Source organism: Eurosta solidaginis, chromosome 3, assembly GCF_040869045.1.
Source record: "Eurosta solidaginis isolate ZX-2024a chromosome 3, ASM4086904v1, whole genome shotgun sequence".
NCBI lineage: Eukaryota > Metazoa > Arthropoda > Insecta > Diptera > Tephritidae > Eurosta > Eurosta solidaginis.
The window spans coordinates 3,253,370-3,268,001 of record NC_090321.1 but is presented as its reverse complement, the minus strand read 5'-3'; the positions used below and the strand labels follow the sequence as shown (position 1 = coordinate 3,268,001).

At 35.6% G+C, this 14,632-nt stretch overlaps 1 long non-coding RNA gene across 1 annotated transcript; it reads left to right on the top strand.

Moving 5' to 3' along the window:
- The first annotated feature begins 2,001 nt into the window (after window positions 1-2,001).
- LOC137243123 (uncharacterized) lies at window positions 2,002-14,071 on the top strand. The gene is made up of 2 exons (XR_010950459.1): window positions 2,002-2,175; window positions 7,776-14,071. It is a non-coding gene; the product is annotated as an uncharacterized lncRNA (long non-coding RNA).
- The last annotated feature ends 561 nt before the right edge of the window (window positions 14,072-14,632 follow it).

Below are 14,632 nucleotides of genomic sequence, written 5' to 3'. Positions count from 1 at the left end.
AGAATAAGTGTATTAGCTCTCAAATTTACACGTTTCTCTTTTATTTCGTGTTTCGATTTGGAGATGATGTTTATAACTACCGATTATCGAATGGAGAAATAGATATGGGGTATCTAGTTATTTAAATAACGGATTTGGCAAACTTTTTTCCACTTCCACTTCCCGACTACGATTGTTCAATTATCTTCGGTTTGAAATAAAAACATACCTTGCCACAAACTCTAAATTATCAAAATTATTTTTAAACAAAAAGTTGTTTTGAACATTTTTTAAATACATTAAAAGCAATAAGGTCATCCTCATTCTTAGCATTACGGGATCCTTGAAAGCAACCCCGACCGCTGCACTGTATGTTATTCTGCACATTCCACCTTTAGACCTGGCAGCAAATAATATCGCGTTAACAACTGCAATCAGGCTCAGTGTCTCGCGGCAGCTTGAGCGCCGACCATACGGCCATAGTAGTAAAGCGTCATCAGTTACATGACGAACAGACTACCTGATTCCCTATCTGCGCTTCGAGGTAGATCTTAAAGCCACAATTGAAGTGGATGGTTGGCGCAAGGGTGCTCAAATGGCGGACGAGGCGATACATGTGTACACAGATGGTTCCAAAGTAGTGGAATTAGTATGGGTTGCGGTATACTGTGCTGATCCGGAAATAAACAGATCCTACAGGCTGGCAGATCATTGTAGCATAAGGACTGTAGAGTCAAGACGGGTACTCTGACCGGACACTGACTACTGGCGTCACATGACTTTAAATCAGGCTTGGTCAGTGGTAACAGATATAGGAAGTGTGAGTTGGAGGAGGAAACGATGGAGCACGTTTTGTGCTCGTACCCTGCGCTTTCCAGGCTAATACGCCAGCTATTACAGCTGTCAGATCTAGAAGCAGCAAGTGGAATAAGTATTAGAAAGCTTCTACTATTTGCCAAGAGGACGGATTTATTTTATAACATAGGTCTTGGTTTTTGATATGGTTTTTCAGTTTAGTCGTTAAAATAAACCTCTGGTAACACTACGATTTGAGGTCCTCATGGATCGGTCAGTTATACCTAACCTAACCTATCTACAGGGTGGTGTCCTAGCCCCGCTTTTGTTTAACTTCTACATATCAAAGCTTTCTTCGCCACAAGAAGGAGTCGCCATTGTATCCCACGCCGATCTCACCGATCTCTTCAGTTTTTTGCATTGTCAACCACCAAATCATCGGTGACCTTATTTACAACATGGAAATGGCAAATGTCAAGCATATTGGACTTCACGTCGATGGCATTACGCTACCAACTGTCTTACACCCAAATATACGGGGTGTAAACTACGACTAGGATCTTTATGCAACCGCAATTGTACCTAAAATCCAGAGCGATAATAAAAACCTGAAATTTCTCATTTTCAAGCAATTGGAGCGCTGCTTGCATGTTACGTGTCCCCATTTGGTTGCCAAGCCTAATCGTTAGGCTTGAGGAGATAAATAAAGGCCTGCCAAAACACTGCTGTCAAAACCGCCACGGTATGTCTTCTTATGTCCCCAGTTAACACTTATCTTAAACCCTGGTTCAAAATGCTAGATGATTTTCGAAGTTAAGAGTTTGCCTTGCATACTGACAAAATTTAACGATCCACCCTAATGTAGCTATGTAGCTACATAATTTCATTCATACATATTGGTATGGGTGGATCTGTTACAATAACGCTAACGTTTATAACGCTTCAAAACAGTTCGTGCACGCTTGCTGCTTGCACACACACATACATATGTATGTGTTTTTCATATTTACATACACATATACATACACATTTAATTATGATAAGATTATTATCATTTTTTGTGTTGAATATTTTACTTGCTTATCGCCGTTTCACTTGTTTGTCTACCCACTTTTACGTGTACAATAGTAGCTGGAATAATACATATGTATGTATGTTGATATGTTTATTTGTATAAGTGAAAACGTATGTGTTAACAAATATGTCGAGAGCATTTTATACCGATCGGAGTGCGACTATCTAACACATAATAGTTTTAAATGTCTAGTAATCGTTCAGTTTCATTTTGAAGTTGATGGAAGTAAGACGTGTGAGCTCCAAAGGCTAGTGGCTTACAGCTCCCTGACACCACCACGGGGTAAAGAGTAAGAATGTGATACAAGCAGAAGTTTATATACTCGGGTAAGTTTGAACAAAGTGTGATAACAGTTTTTGTGGTGACTCATATAAAAAAATTTAAAAGATCACATGCTCGAATATAGAAAGAAAAGTCAACAGAATATTTGATTTGTTAACCTAACTTGAAAATAGTTTCCTTCTTAGTAAGAAATGTTAGAGTTAGAACTTAAGTAGAACGAGGTCGCGCTCATACACGAGAGCTAACCACATTTGCCACGTTGTTCTATTGTAAGGCCAAGTTTGATAACACTTTTAGTATCATATGCGATTGACAGGCGGTCCTGGTCGCCGTCCACTATAAAGGATTCTACAAAGAAAAGTAAAAGAAGAATAAATTGTGTATAATTTGTGAAAACTTTAAATTACATAAAAGTACGTGGCCACGCTATTACTTGCTGTATAACACTTTATACTAGTTTCTCACTAGCGCATTAGCTATTCCATTGGCTCCCTTTCATTCATAACTCCCATTTGTATTCACTCTGAGCTCTGAGTATTGAAACAACAATTTCTGTTAGGTATTACATTTGTAACCACTACGAACAAAGATATTACGAGCGACAAGTTTTTTATTTCCATGCTTGGCTTGTATTTTATTTATTTCATTTTTTCTCTCATTGTGTACGTGCTAGACTTATATTACCCTGCAAAAAATGCGGTTAGTTTAGAATGAGTCCTTGTTGAGTCGCAAAGAAATATGCGACCAATGCCAGTTTTGATCTCTTTGTATTGAACTGTTCCCTTTTGTTTGAGCATGTCCTATGAAGATACTAATTTTATCGATTTATACCAAAATGGGATCGATAGGACCAAACCCCTATATGGGAACATGAAAATATAGCTACTGAGCCTTCTGCTTTGGTGTGCTCCTGTTTGATGGATTCTAATTGCTGCGGTTCATTGTGTTTGTGCGCTAGCTTTGGCATTGCCAGGCGAAGGCCAAATTATGAATTGCCAACAAAATGCGATCGGTTCCGTCAAAATTTTATCGTTAAAAGCGATTGATAATTTTTCGTTGTCCTTTTGTCGGGTTTGACAAGACCCTTGCCAGACCATAGCTGACCAGAGTTCACCAACGCCGCTATAATGCGGGCACTGTCGGTCAGGTCCTCTTTATACCTGTTTGATTACTGTCATGCAGATCCTTTTCACACTTCTACTATAGAAAAATATAACAAAAAAAATTCTAAAAAGATAAAAAAAATTCTGCGATAATGAAACCTAGGATACTGGTATATTAGACTCGGTATGTGACTCCGGATAGATATGAAATAATTCGTTTCGTTTTTTTATTGTTTCTTAAAATTGCTACATAAGTTTCAAACTGACATATCCCAACTGTACCCAAAAGGGACTAGTGGGGATCAATTATACCCCAACGAAGACAAAAGAGATCAATCGCAGATGACTCTCTTTAGGGATTAGTCGCATGATTTTTTGCAGGGTACCTAACCTAATTAATATACCTACATACATACATACATATATATGAATATGTGCTGCACCAATACATACCGTCGATAAAAGTGCAAGACCGCAACGTGTACTATGGAATATTTTCCAGAAAACTGACAAATTCAAGTATCTTAAAAAGCTTAGCTGAGAAAGACCAGTAAATGATAAAGAAGTGTAAAAAAATTTCTACAGTGAGCATTAAACCCCCGTTTTTTAAAAATATTTAATTCTGTAAATTTTAAATTGCTACTAATATATTTTTAAGACCGAGATAGGTTAGGGTAGGTTGGACTGGCCGGTCCATGAGGACCTCACATAGGCTGATTGAGTCCGTAGTGTTACCAGAAGTTTGTTTTAACGACAAACTGAAAACCCCTATCAAAAACCAAGACCTATGTTATAAAATAACTCCGTTCTCTTGGCAAATACTAGAAGCTTCCTAGGACTTAAGGCACTTGCTGCTTCTAGATCTGGCAGCTGTATCCCTTCTAATAGCTTGAGTCTTAGCCTGAACGCACAAGGCACAAAACGTGCTCAATCGTTCCTCCTCCAACCCGCACTTCCTACATCTGCTATCACCAAGCCTAATTTAAAGGCATGTGACGCCAGAAGGCAGTGTCCAGTCAGAATACCCGTCATGAGTCTACAGTCCTCTCTTTTTATTGATAGAAGCAACTTTCTTAGTCTTAGGTTGAAAGACCTACACATAAACTTCGACACTTTACAGCCCCGCGCTTGAACCCACGCCTTTCCTGCTTGGTCCATCATGTGCACCTCTCGCCTTCGCTTAATTTCGCCCAGTCTAATTGGGACGTCTACGGAGCAAGCTTCAAGGGATGCGCCCTTTTTAGCTAATTCATCCGCTTTTTCATTCTCATCTATTCCCATATGCGCTGGGACCCAATATAGATGTATGCTTCTCCCTGTCTCGATTCTCTCCACAGACTGCTTACACCCTATCACGCATTTAGATGCTGTGGTATGCGAGATTATTGCCTTAATTGCTGCTTCACTGTCAATATAAAAGTTAACACGATTTCAGCTTGGGCTATTTTCTTCCAGGGTTTCTACTGCTTTGGTTACGGCTACTATTTCCGCTTGGAAAACGCTACAGTAATCCGGCACCCTGTAGGATCTGTTTGTTTCCGGATCAGCACAGTATACCGCAGACTCTACTCCTTCCACTACTTTGGAACCATCTGTGTACACATGTATCGCCTCGTCCGCCATTTGAGCACCCTTGCGCAAACCTTCCACCTCTATTATGGTTTTAAAAACTACCTCGAAGCGCAGATAGGGAATCAGGTAGTCTGTTCGTCATGTAATTGATGACGCTATACTACTATGGCCGTATGATCGGCGCTCAAGCTGCCCCGAGGCACCGAGCCTGTTTGCAGTTGTTAACGCTATATTCTTTGCTACCAGGTCTACAGGTGGAATGTGCAGAATGGCATACAGTGCAGCTGTCGGGGTTGTTTTCAGGGCTCCCGTAATGCTAAGCATGGATAGTCTGCATACCCCCTCTAATTTTTTGAGGTAGGTTGCTTTTTGTGTGGCTTTCCACCAAACAAGAACTCCATAGTATAGGATAGGGCTTACAATCGCTGTAAAAACCCAATGAGAAAGAGAGGGTGATAGGCCCCACGTACACCCCAGCATTCTTTTACATGCACAGAGTGCCGTTGAGGCCTTCTTGACCCTCTCCTCCACGTTGAGCTTCCACGACAGCTTACTGTCTAGGATGATTCGTAGATATTTTGTGCAAGGTTTCTCCTGTAAGGTCACCCCTCTTAACTTAGGTCTGGTCCAATTTGGGACCTTGTACCTCTTTGTAAACAAGACCATATCCGTCTTCTCCGCATTGACTTTCAACCCGACATTAGATGCCTAGGTATGAATATCCCGAAGCGCCCTATCCATCAAATAATTAATTGTTGGAAGGCACTTTCCACTTATGACAATTGCAACGTCATCTGCGTAAGCCGTAAGTTTTACGGGTCCCTCATCGAATCGGCGTCCCCAGCGTCCACAGCAGGTATGATAGCACCCCCCCCCTGCACCGTGCCCCTGTCGACTGATTTCGTGGTCTCGTACAATCCCCATTGTGATGTAATCTTCCTGCAATATAACATGCAGCCGATCCAACTGATACTTTAATGTAATTAAGATCATCCACAATCGCCCACTTAAAAACATTACTGAAAGCCCCGGCAATGTCCAGGAAGACTCCTAGAGCATACCCCTTATATTCCAGAGATTTCTCTTTGCTTGTTACCACCCTATGCAATGCGGTGTCTACCGACTTGCCTTTGGTGTACGCATACTGTGTTGTGGAGAACAGCTGTTCATCCACGGTGGACTTTATGTGCACATCGATCAGCCTCTCAAACGATTTTGAGCAGATATTATGTTAAGCTAATGGGTTTATAGTCTTTGGGATACACGTGACCGATCTTCCCCGCCTTTGGTAGGAAAGCTACACGAACATTTCTCCAAGAGTGCGGTACATGATTCAGCCTTATGCACCCATCCAATATTATTTTAAGCGATTCCACGACCGCCATACTTGAAACTTGTAGCAAGGCCGGGAATATACCGTCTGGGTCCAGCGGTTTAAACTTAGAAAACTTTTAACTGCCCATTCGATCTTGGTATCGGTCACCAAGCCCGGCACTACCCGCTCCGTGATCGAAGTGTGAGTGATGTCTGCTGGCTCTTCTAAACCGTCTCCCGATGGGAAATATGTGTTGAGAAGCACCTCAAGGGATTCCTCACTATTACGTGACCATTCCCCGTTCTCTTTCTTTATTAGTCCCTGGACTATGTTTCCCTTTGCTAGGACTTTTTTCAACCGTGCTGTTTCGCTGGAGCACTCTATGTCCGTACCGAGATAAATAATACAAAACCTGTAAATAAATTTTTCGTATTCAAATCGCCTTTTGTTGTTTTTGTTAATTATGTGTATATGATTTAACATTTCTGAATTGAGCCGACGATTTCGAAATATACTTCCAAATTAGCTCTCTTAAACTAGAAATATTTCGTTAAAAACTCTGATATATAATTTTTTCTATAGGAAAAAGGATTTGCGAAAGTTTTAAATTTTCTTGAGCATTCGAACGCTACAACTGTTTGTGGGAATTTTCTTTCAAAATTCAGTTTCGAAAAGTTTTTCTTAGTCCATGCTTCTCTTGTTAACTTTCTTTAAATACTTTGAGGGCGAGTAATCTCAGAAATTCGTCTTTTAGCATACTTTTTAAACGCTTGAGAAATATACTAAAATATTTTTGAGTTTTGTTTTTCGAAATACCCTAAGCTTTTTCATTATCCGAAGAGTTAAAATTTTTATTTCGTATATTCGTAGTTAGTTTAAAAATGTTACATTATTAGACATCTTGAATTGATTCGAGTGGAAGATCGCCATATTTATGCACATGCTTATAAAACGATCTTTTCCCAGCAAACGATTGAATTTTCCCAGAAACGACCTATTTTAGGTTTTTTTGGAAATGTCCAATATAGATAAAAAGTTGTTAGTTTATAAAAGAAGTAGAACATTTTTCAACCAAAAGCTAAAATAGATATTTTAAAAACAAATTCTTTTAATTATGAGACTGTAGAATAGGACTTTTTTGAAAAAAAAAAAACAGAAAATGGGGTTCTTTGTAGTTTTAAAAGTACATTTTTAAACCTGCTTGCCCAGCAAAATTTGTAAGACATACCAAGTTATGCTAAATAACGCTGCGTGGTTCGTCAAGTTTGGAATGCGCAGCACTGATCCGTTCGGAACTAAGCGAGGCTTCTTCAGCATCAGAACTTAAAGTATCAGGAATTAACCAAAACATGCAGTTGCTAACAGGCTAGACTCTTCACGAGAGCACTGCGGTTTTCCCCCTGCTTTAGGGCACACAAATGGATAAGAATTAAGACTTAATCAATGTTTCTAACTGGAAACATTGGTCCGCCTTTTTATATTCCATATTCATGAGCTTTCTGTTGTAGTTATCAAAAATTGATCTGTAGTTTTCTTAGGCATTATTTAGGTTTTATTTGGAAACTGTGTCAATCGAACGAGGATGCTTTCACTTGATTTATTATTTTTTTTTTATTAATTAAATTTTGTTTTTATATCTATGTTCTTTTTTCAGTTTGCTACTGTTTGCAATTTTGTATAACTCGTTACTTATGAAGGAGCAACTGTTCGAAATTAATGGGAGATGATAACGATCATTCAAAATCAAAAAAGAAGAAAAACGAAAATTCCATTATAATTTGCCTTACAAACGAGTAATATGTACTTAAGTTTGAAAATCATTGCGCTAATTTATTAATGCCGACTGTGGCGCCGTCAAAATTTACGCCGTTACCCAGCACTGTTCTAAATATGCAAAAATGAATTTGAGGAGTAATAACGTACTTTAAACAATGCCATATATTTCACTATTGACTCAAATGATCTATTACGGAGTAGCTGTACGTTTTTAGAAAAAATATGTCAGTTTAGAGTCAAGTTTGATACTCCAGAATTTTTAGATTCAAGTATACAATTATGTTAGTCTAAAAATAGCGTATAGTGATAGGAACAAAAAATGCTTGAATATGTCCTGAAATGGATAGAAATTGCCATAGCTGCTAATTGAAAAAAGAGGAAGTTTTCAAAGAGTCATATTTCAATCTAAACTATTTCTTGGGCCCAGATCACACAGAAATCATTGCTCAAAATCAACAATTATTCTTTTGAATAATCAATTAAGGAAATATTTATTAATGGAAAAAATTGTTCGTCACATTTGAAGTCGAAGGTATTATTATGATTGCTGAAGGACAACAACTTCTTTCAAATAATCAATTTGAAACAGAAGAAAATACAACAACAGGGATAGTTATGTTTGCTTAAATTATAAACTTAAAAAAATGTGCTGTGTAATCCTGCACTATTTCAAGAAATATCCATATATGTATTTCAAAACTAATAACTAAGTTTGCAGAGCTATATGCAAGCGCTTTAAAAAGTATATATGCTTTAAGAAAACGATGAGTCATATACGACTCAACAAAAATGAATTTTCCGCAAAATACGCATGTCTTAACTAATGCCCAAATGAGTAGCAAATATTGATTGAAATATTTTTTTTATTATTATAGGCTTAATAACCTGTTATTAGGTAACATATAAAATTTAAACATTTCATATTAAAAAAAGCGTTTTATATTTAATATTCCACCTGGTGAATTAAAAATTGTGACACGCAAACTTTAACTCTCAAAAAAAGAATATGTTTCGAGACTTTTCCAAGTGGTATACCAAACATTTGTAGATTTTCGTATACTTTTAATAAGTTAGGCAACGATTATTATAAGACATGGCTATGGAAGACTTGGCAACTCCTAAAGGTGACTACAAAATTGTCACCGAAGATCCGTACCTTAACAACCGTAAACTGAGATGTCTCTATCTAATTGTGTTTCTTAATTTAATAACACATTATTTTATGGTCACTATTCGGAAAATTTGTCGTTAATCTCTGTTGGTGACGTTTAAGAGTCATACTTTGTAAAGGCTTGGGTTACCAAGTATTTAAAGACTATACGTTTGGTATAACTTAGTCTATAATTTTCCTAAACATTTACGTAAATAAGCTTTCAGCCAAATTACAGTACAAATTGGCTTTATAAAGCTCGCTCGATAATCGAAAAATACCGTTAGGCACGGATTACGCGGCAATTAAGAGAAACATTATTCAATGATTAGTATCGGAATATTTAAGAATAGTCTTTTCGGTTTAACGACCGCTGCATATAATTATTTCTTTTTTTTTTTGCATAACAATAACACTTTGGTATACTACTTCGTAAATGTTCGCAGTCTTTAGTTAACGATTGCTATTACATACATACTTTCACGTATATGGAGAATACCATTCAGCTAAATTTGGCGCTCGGAGCCAGATTATAGGCTCTTTGCAATTATGTATAGCGCTCGGCGTTCAATTTTTCGTTGAGTACCCGATTACTGAACCAAAATCTATCCTAAAATATCTACTAAAATTCCTTTCCTTCATACAAGTTTATCCGGTACTTGCTTTGAAGATATTCTTAAGTTGTTTTTTCTATCATTATACAAATATGGATATTGTATATTAAAAAAAAAACCTTTAAATATTAAAGGTTTACCTGCTTAAAACTTTCTCAGCTGCATTATAGAACAGCGCAGTTGTTTGAGATTTATAAAACTCTAAATATTTCTATTTAAATGCTTATCATTTTCTAAGTTAAATTCAAAAATCTTTTAACAGTCGAATTATGTGTTCGTTCATTACTCGAAGAGTCATTACACTATTACCAAACAACAGGTCACCTTAAATTTACGTTAAATCCATTTGTTTGACACGCTAAAAAAAGCTTTTGATTAGAAAATAAAGTAATTTTTAAAAACGTGTCTAAATTCTCTTTCTAACAACTACATTGTTCACTAAACCCAAAGCTCTTCTAGCATCCACGCTGCACTTTTAAGAGTCACATTCTCTTGAAGCGGGTTATTATCCCTTAACTACAGTTTTTTTTTCTTTTAACGAAATAACGTCCCAATAACCAACTTATTTAGACGCCACTTTGATTTTAATTCCTAAAATTTCAATATTTTTCATTACTCGGGAAGTTTTTCGTTTCATTTAAAAATGTTAAATATTCTAGAAACCACTCAAACGCGCTACACGATTGCCAACAAAAGCAATATTGCATAGCCCGATTGAATTTAATCCTCTTGTACTATAATCGCCTGTTGTCGTAACGAAACGTGTAGATTAAGCATACATGGCAATTGATCGATCTCTAAATATCAACATTGAAGTTTATATTTTACCTGGAATATTTTACATAGCACAACTTAAAAAAATGTTTCAAACATATTCCTCAAAAAAGTGATGATGTTAATTTTCTCTATTTCCTGAGGCGCCGTTTAATACAGCCCCGCCATTCTACCTAAACCATTAGGATCAGAACCTTATTACCACAACACTATAAAAGCGGATTGTCTGACAACAAAAAATCTGTTCAGCTATAGTACTGAACAAAACCAGAAAACAAAACAGTCAGAAAACCCCCAAGTTTGTTTTTTTTTTTTTTTTAATTTTAATATCTTGCATTAACCTTAAATGTTTGTCGATAATAGTCACTGACATTTAGGGCTGGGAACATTTAGAAGACGTTTTATATTCCATCATATTTTTAACAAGAAAACCACTTAGGGCACATCGATATGCAGTACGCGATTGCTAACTAAAGCAATATTGAATAGCTCGGTTGAATTTAATCCTCTTGCCGTACACAGATCTTTTATCGCAAGAGTATGCTGAGTGTTAAAGTCGTTCTAGGTATATTAACGTTGAAGGTATGTACAGTCATGGCTGAAATGGAAATGTTCTTCATGACTGCAGGCGAGAAACGCGGCTACTTATCACTTTCTACGGTGAAATCACTTGACCAGGAGTTATTTCCTGGCATTCGTTTTCGCTTTTATCCTCCTGGCTGCTTATTGAGGACTCTTTGTCGGCCTTAACAGGCAACGGGCTTTGCGGTGTGGGGTAAGCTCAGCGAGTTCGTGATATATATATCATGTACGTGCTTCCTTATATTAATTAATTGTCACTGCTTCGTACGTTTGGCGTGAATCTTTTGTAACATTTTGTAATGTAAGGCTCTAGGAGCCGATTGACAATTTTTAGATAATTAAGTGTTTCTTTAGTAAAACTGACACGATTAACCAGAAAATTTTTCGCGTGTATAAAAGATACCAAAAACTTGCTTGGAATTTCAGACCCGTATATCAACGCAAATATCTCTTCACCCCTATTCTTCTTCACTGTCATAAAATAGTGGAAAAGTATGAGCTCTAAAGGCTCGACTAATTTCTGCAAACCTATAATTTTATATTATCTGGATTTTTTGCTCGAAATAGCTCAACTTTACTTAAAAGTAAAGTAGTTTTATTCCTTTTTGAAATGTCAATTTATGTCATTTTATTGGAATATTAACAATTAACATTTATGGAAAGAAAATACAAAACGGAGTTATAACCCGATTTGCATCACAAAAATAAAAATTTTTTAAAAATAAATCATTTATAAAGCATTGAACTTAAGCACCCGATTGCTAACCAAAGCATACTCGTGCAGCTCTAAAAACTAACTAAAATTGAAAAATAGCACATTAAATCAGGAATTTAGTAGCGATTGTTTTTCACAGACTCAATTCTTTACAGCCTAAATGTCGATATATTTAAAAATATGGCAGTAAAATCCACTAACGAAGATTCATATTCTGCGAGCGGGTCATTGTTCCTTAGGATAAAATTTGTATAGAACTACCCGCTACACGATTAATAACTTCCTTTCATGATACCAATATAACAACGTTAATACATACTAAACTAATGTTCTAAGAAGTATTGGAGTAGAACAGGACGAGAGAGAGAGAGCTTTAGAAAGCTCAGAAAATATAGAGTTTCATATAATGACTCATTACACGTTTATTATTAAAAGTCCCATGCGGTTAAAAACAACCAAGGCATCGCTATAAAAATTTTTCATTATTTATATATGTTTAACTACTTTTCGAAATTTCTAAATCTTTCACTTGTTTTCAAAATAAATCCATTTTTAATTTCGGACTGGGATCATATATATGGGCTTATTTATATCCTATAGAAAACAACGAAACTTACCAGCCGAATACCAACCAATCAAAATTGCTCATAGATTTAGTGATCTCAATACTCTTGTGCGAAATGTTTACGAAGTAATTATGATGGTGATCGGATTATTATACTTTAGTTAACTACAGAGAGCTTTAACTAGAAACTTTCATCGCAGCGTGAATTAAGTATTCGACGGTTTTGGAAAAACTAACTGTTAACAGAGAGTTATCTTATTGTTATCTTGAAAATTGTTTTTGTTTTATACATTCTTATCCTTGTTATAAATGCACAAAAGCTTAATACACGCTTACCAACAAATGAAGGCAATACCGGTTTATAGCCCAAACCAAATTATCTTATTTTCCAATATATATAAAAAAAGTTATTGTTTTATTATTACTACAGACATTGAGAAGCCAAATATTATCCCATTGCTTGATATAGAATTAGCGAGAAACTCATGTAGAACACGCTTAATAAAAACGTCGAAGTGTGTATTCCTTTTAATACCGTTTACAGGCTTCATTCTAAAACTCTAAAACTTTTGCGCAATTTTTTTTTTCAAACATTTTAGTAAAATATCGCCATTGTGTGAGTTTTAGAAAGCTACAAAAATATGTATAAAGAATGCCAAAACCCCACGTTGGGCGCCGACTAAGATAGCAAATTTACATAAGTGACTAATATCGTCTTTAGTATTCTACACACTTTTTAATTGTCAAGTTTTCGCTCCCTATTTATCTAAATGCAAAGCTTTGAAGCGTAACGCATTAATGGGAAGAAACCATTTGATTAAATGCAAAAACTCCTTACCCGATTACCAATAAATACGAACAGAATAGGCTTGAAGACGGAGTAATATTAGACTATATCTCTTGACGTTATTTTCCAATATTTCAGACTCATTAAGTAGTTTACAGAAATTTGTTTTCTTAATTACATACAAAACAATAACAGTTCGTGGAATTTCACGATTATTACTGGTATAATTTACAGCGAATATTACGTCGCGCATTCTTTAGGAGCCAGATATAATCCCATTGCATGATATATAACCACCCAGAAACGTATCACATAGAGAGATTAATTTACTCGTTTAATATAAAAGTTGAAGAGTATATTTCTCAATTACCGTACGTTTTGGAAATATTGTATTTGAGAAATATTAAAAGTACAATTCGCCCTGAGCTTTAGTAAGCTCTATCGCTAAAAATACATAAAAAAGTATTTGAGAAAACATTTACGAATTTTCTAGAAGCACTTTATTTAAGCTGTTCAGAACCCTGAACACCGATATCAATTTAACCTATAACTTTAAAAGCTGAGCTCAAAATTTTCTTGAAATAATAAGTATATAGAAAAGTTTTTGATTCAAGAGTCTTTAAAGCTCAAATCAAAACAAGCTTTAGAAAGCGTTTTCAATACAAATACAAATCATAAATAAAAGCTTGAAATATTTTGTTTCCAATTATTTCCTGCAGACACTTTAAAAAGCTCAATAATAATTTATGAGCATAAATTTAAAGTAAGCCTTAGAAAGCTCCATAAATGCTAAGACATAAAGCTTAAGGTCATTGTTATTATGCTGTTAATTTTAAGTAAACCGCTGTAAAAATATATCAGAAATTTAAAATTGTAAAATATCGAAAAAAAATTAGAAAATAATTACTGTACTTATTAATATATACATTGCTGTAAATACTTAGTTTAAGATATTTCTGCCTTTTAATAAATTTCAAGATAAAACTATTAGAACTAATAGATAATCATTTAAATACATAGTACCTGGGCGACCGAGCTTTGCTCGGCAATCTTCGAGTATGCCGCATAACATACTTTGTTCTACATGTCATCATTAATCAAACTCTACTTTTTTTTATATGTAATTCCAGCCTATAGTATAACGGATTGTTATGACAATTAGTGAAATCGAGAACTAAGTTATTTAGGTCGATTATCTTCATACGCCGAATTATTAATTTCAAACATTTTTTTAGTTATAAACTATGAAAGTCTCACAATTTTATTACATTCCAAAAACTTGTAAACTTCACGAATGACAACTATCAGTTAGTTTAATTAAATGTCAACTTACTTCCCTAAGCGCCATCTGTTGGTAAGTAGTTAAATGTCGTTTTCAAATTGAACATATGCCTCTAGTGTTCAACGGCAGCAAATTACCATGGTGAGATATCTTTTTGCTACGGTGAGAAATCTTTCTAATAGTAATCGGTGAGAAATTGCAATTATTCATTTCATATTTGCCAAAAATATGCATTTAAATATATTTTTCTTGAATTTGCCACGGTG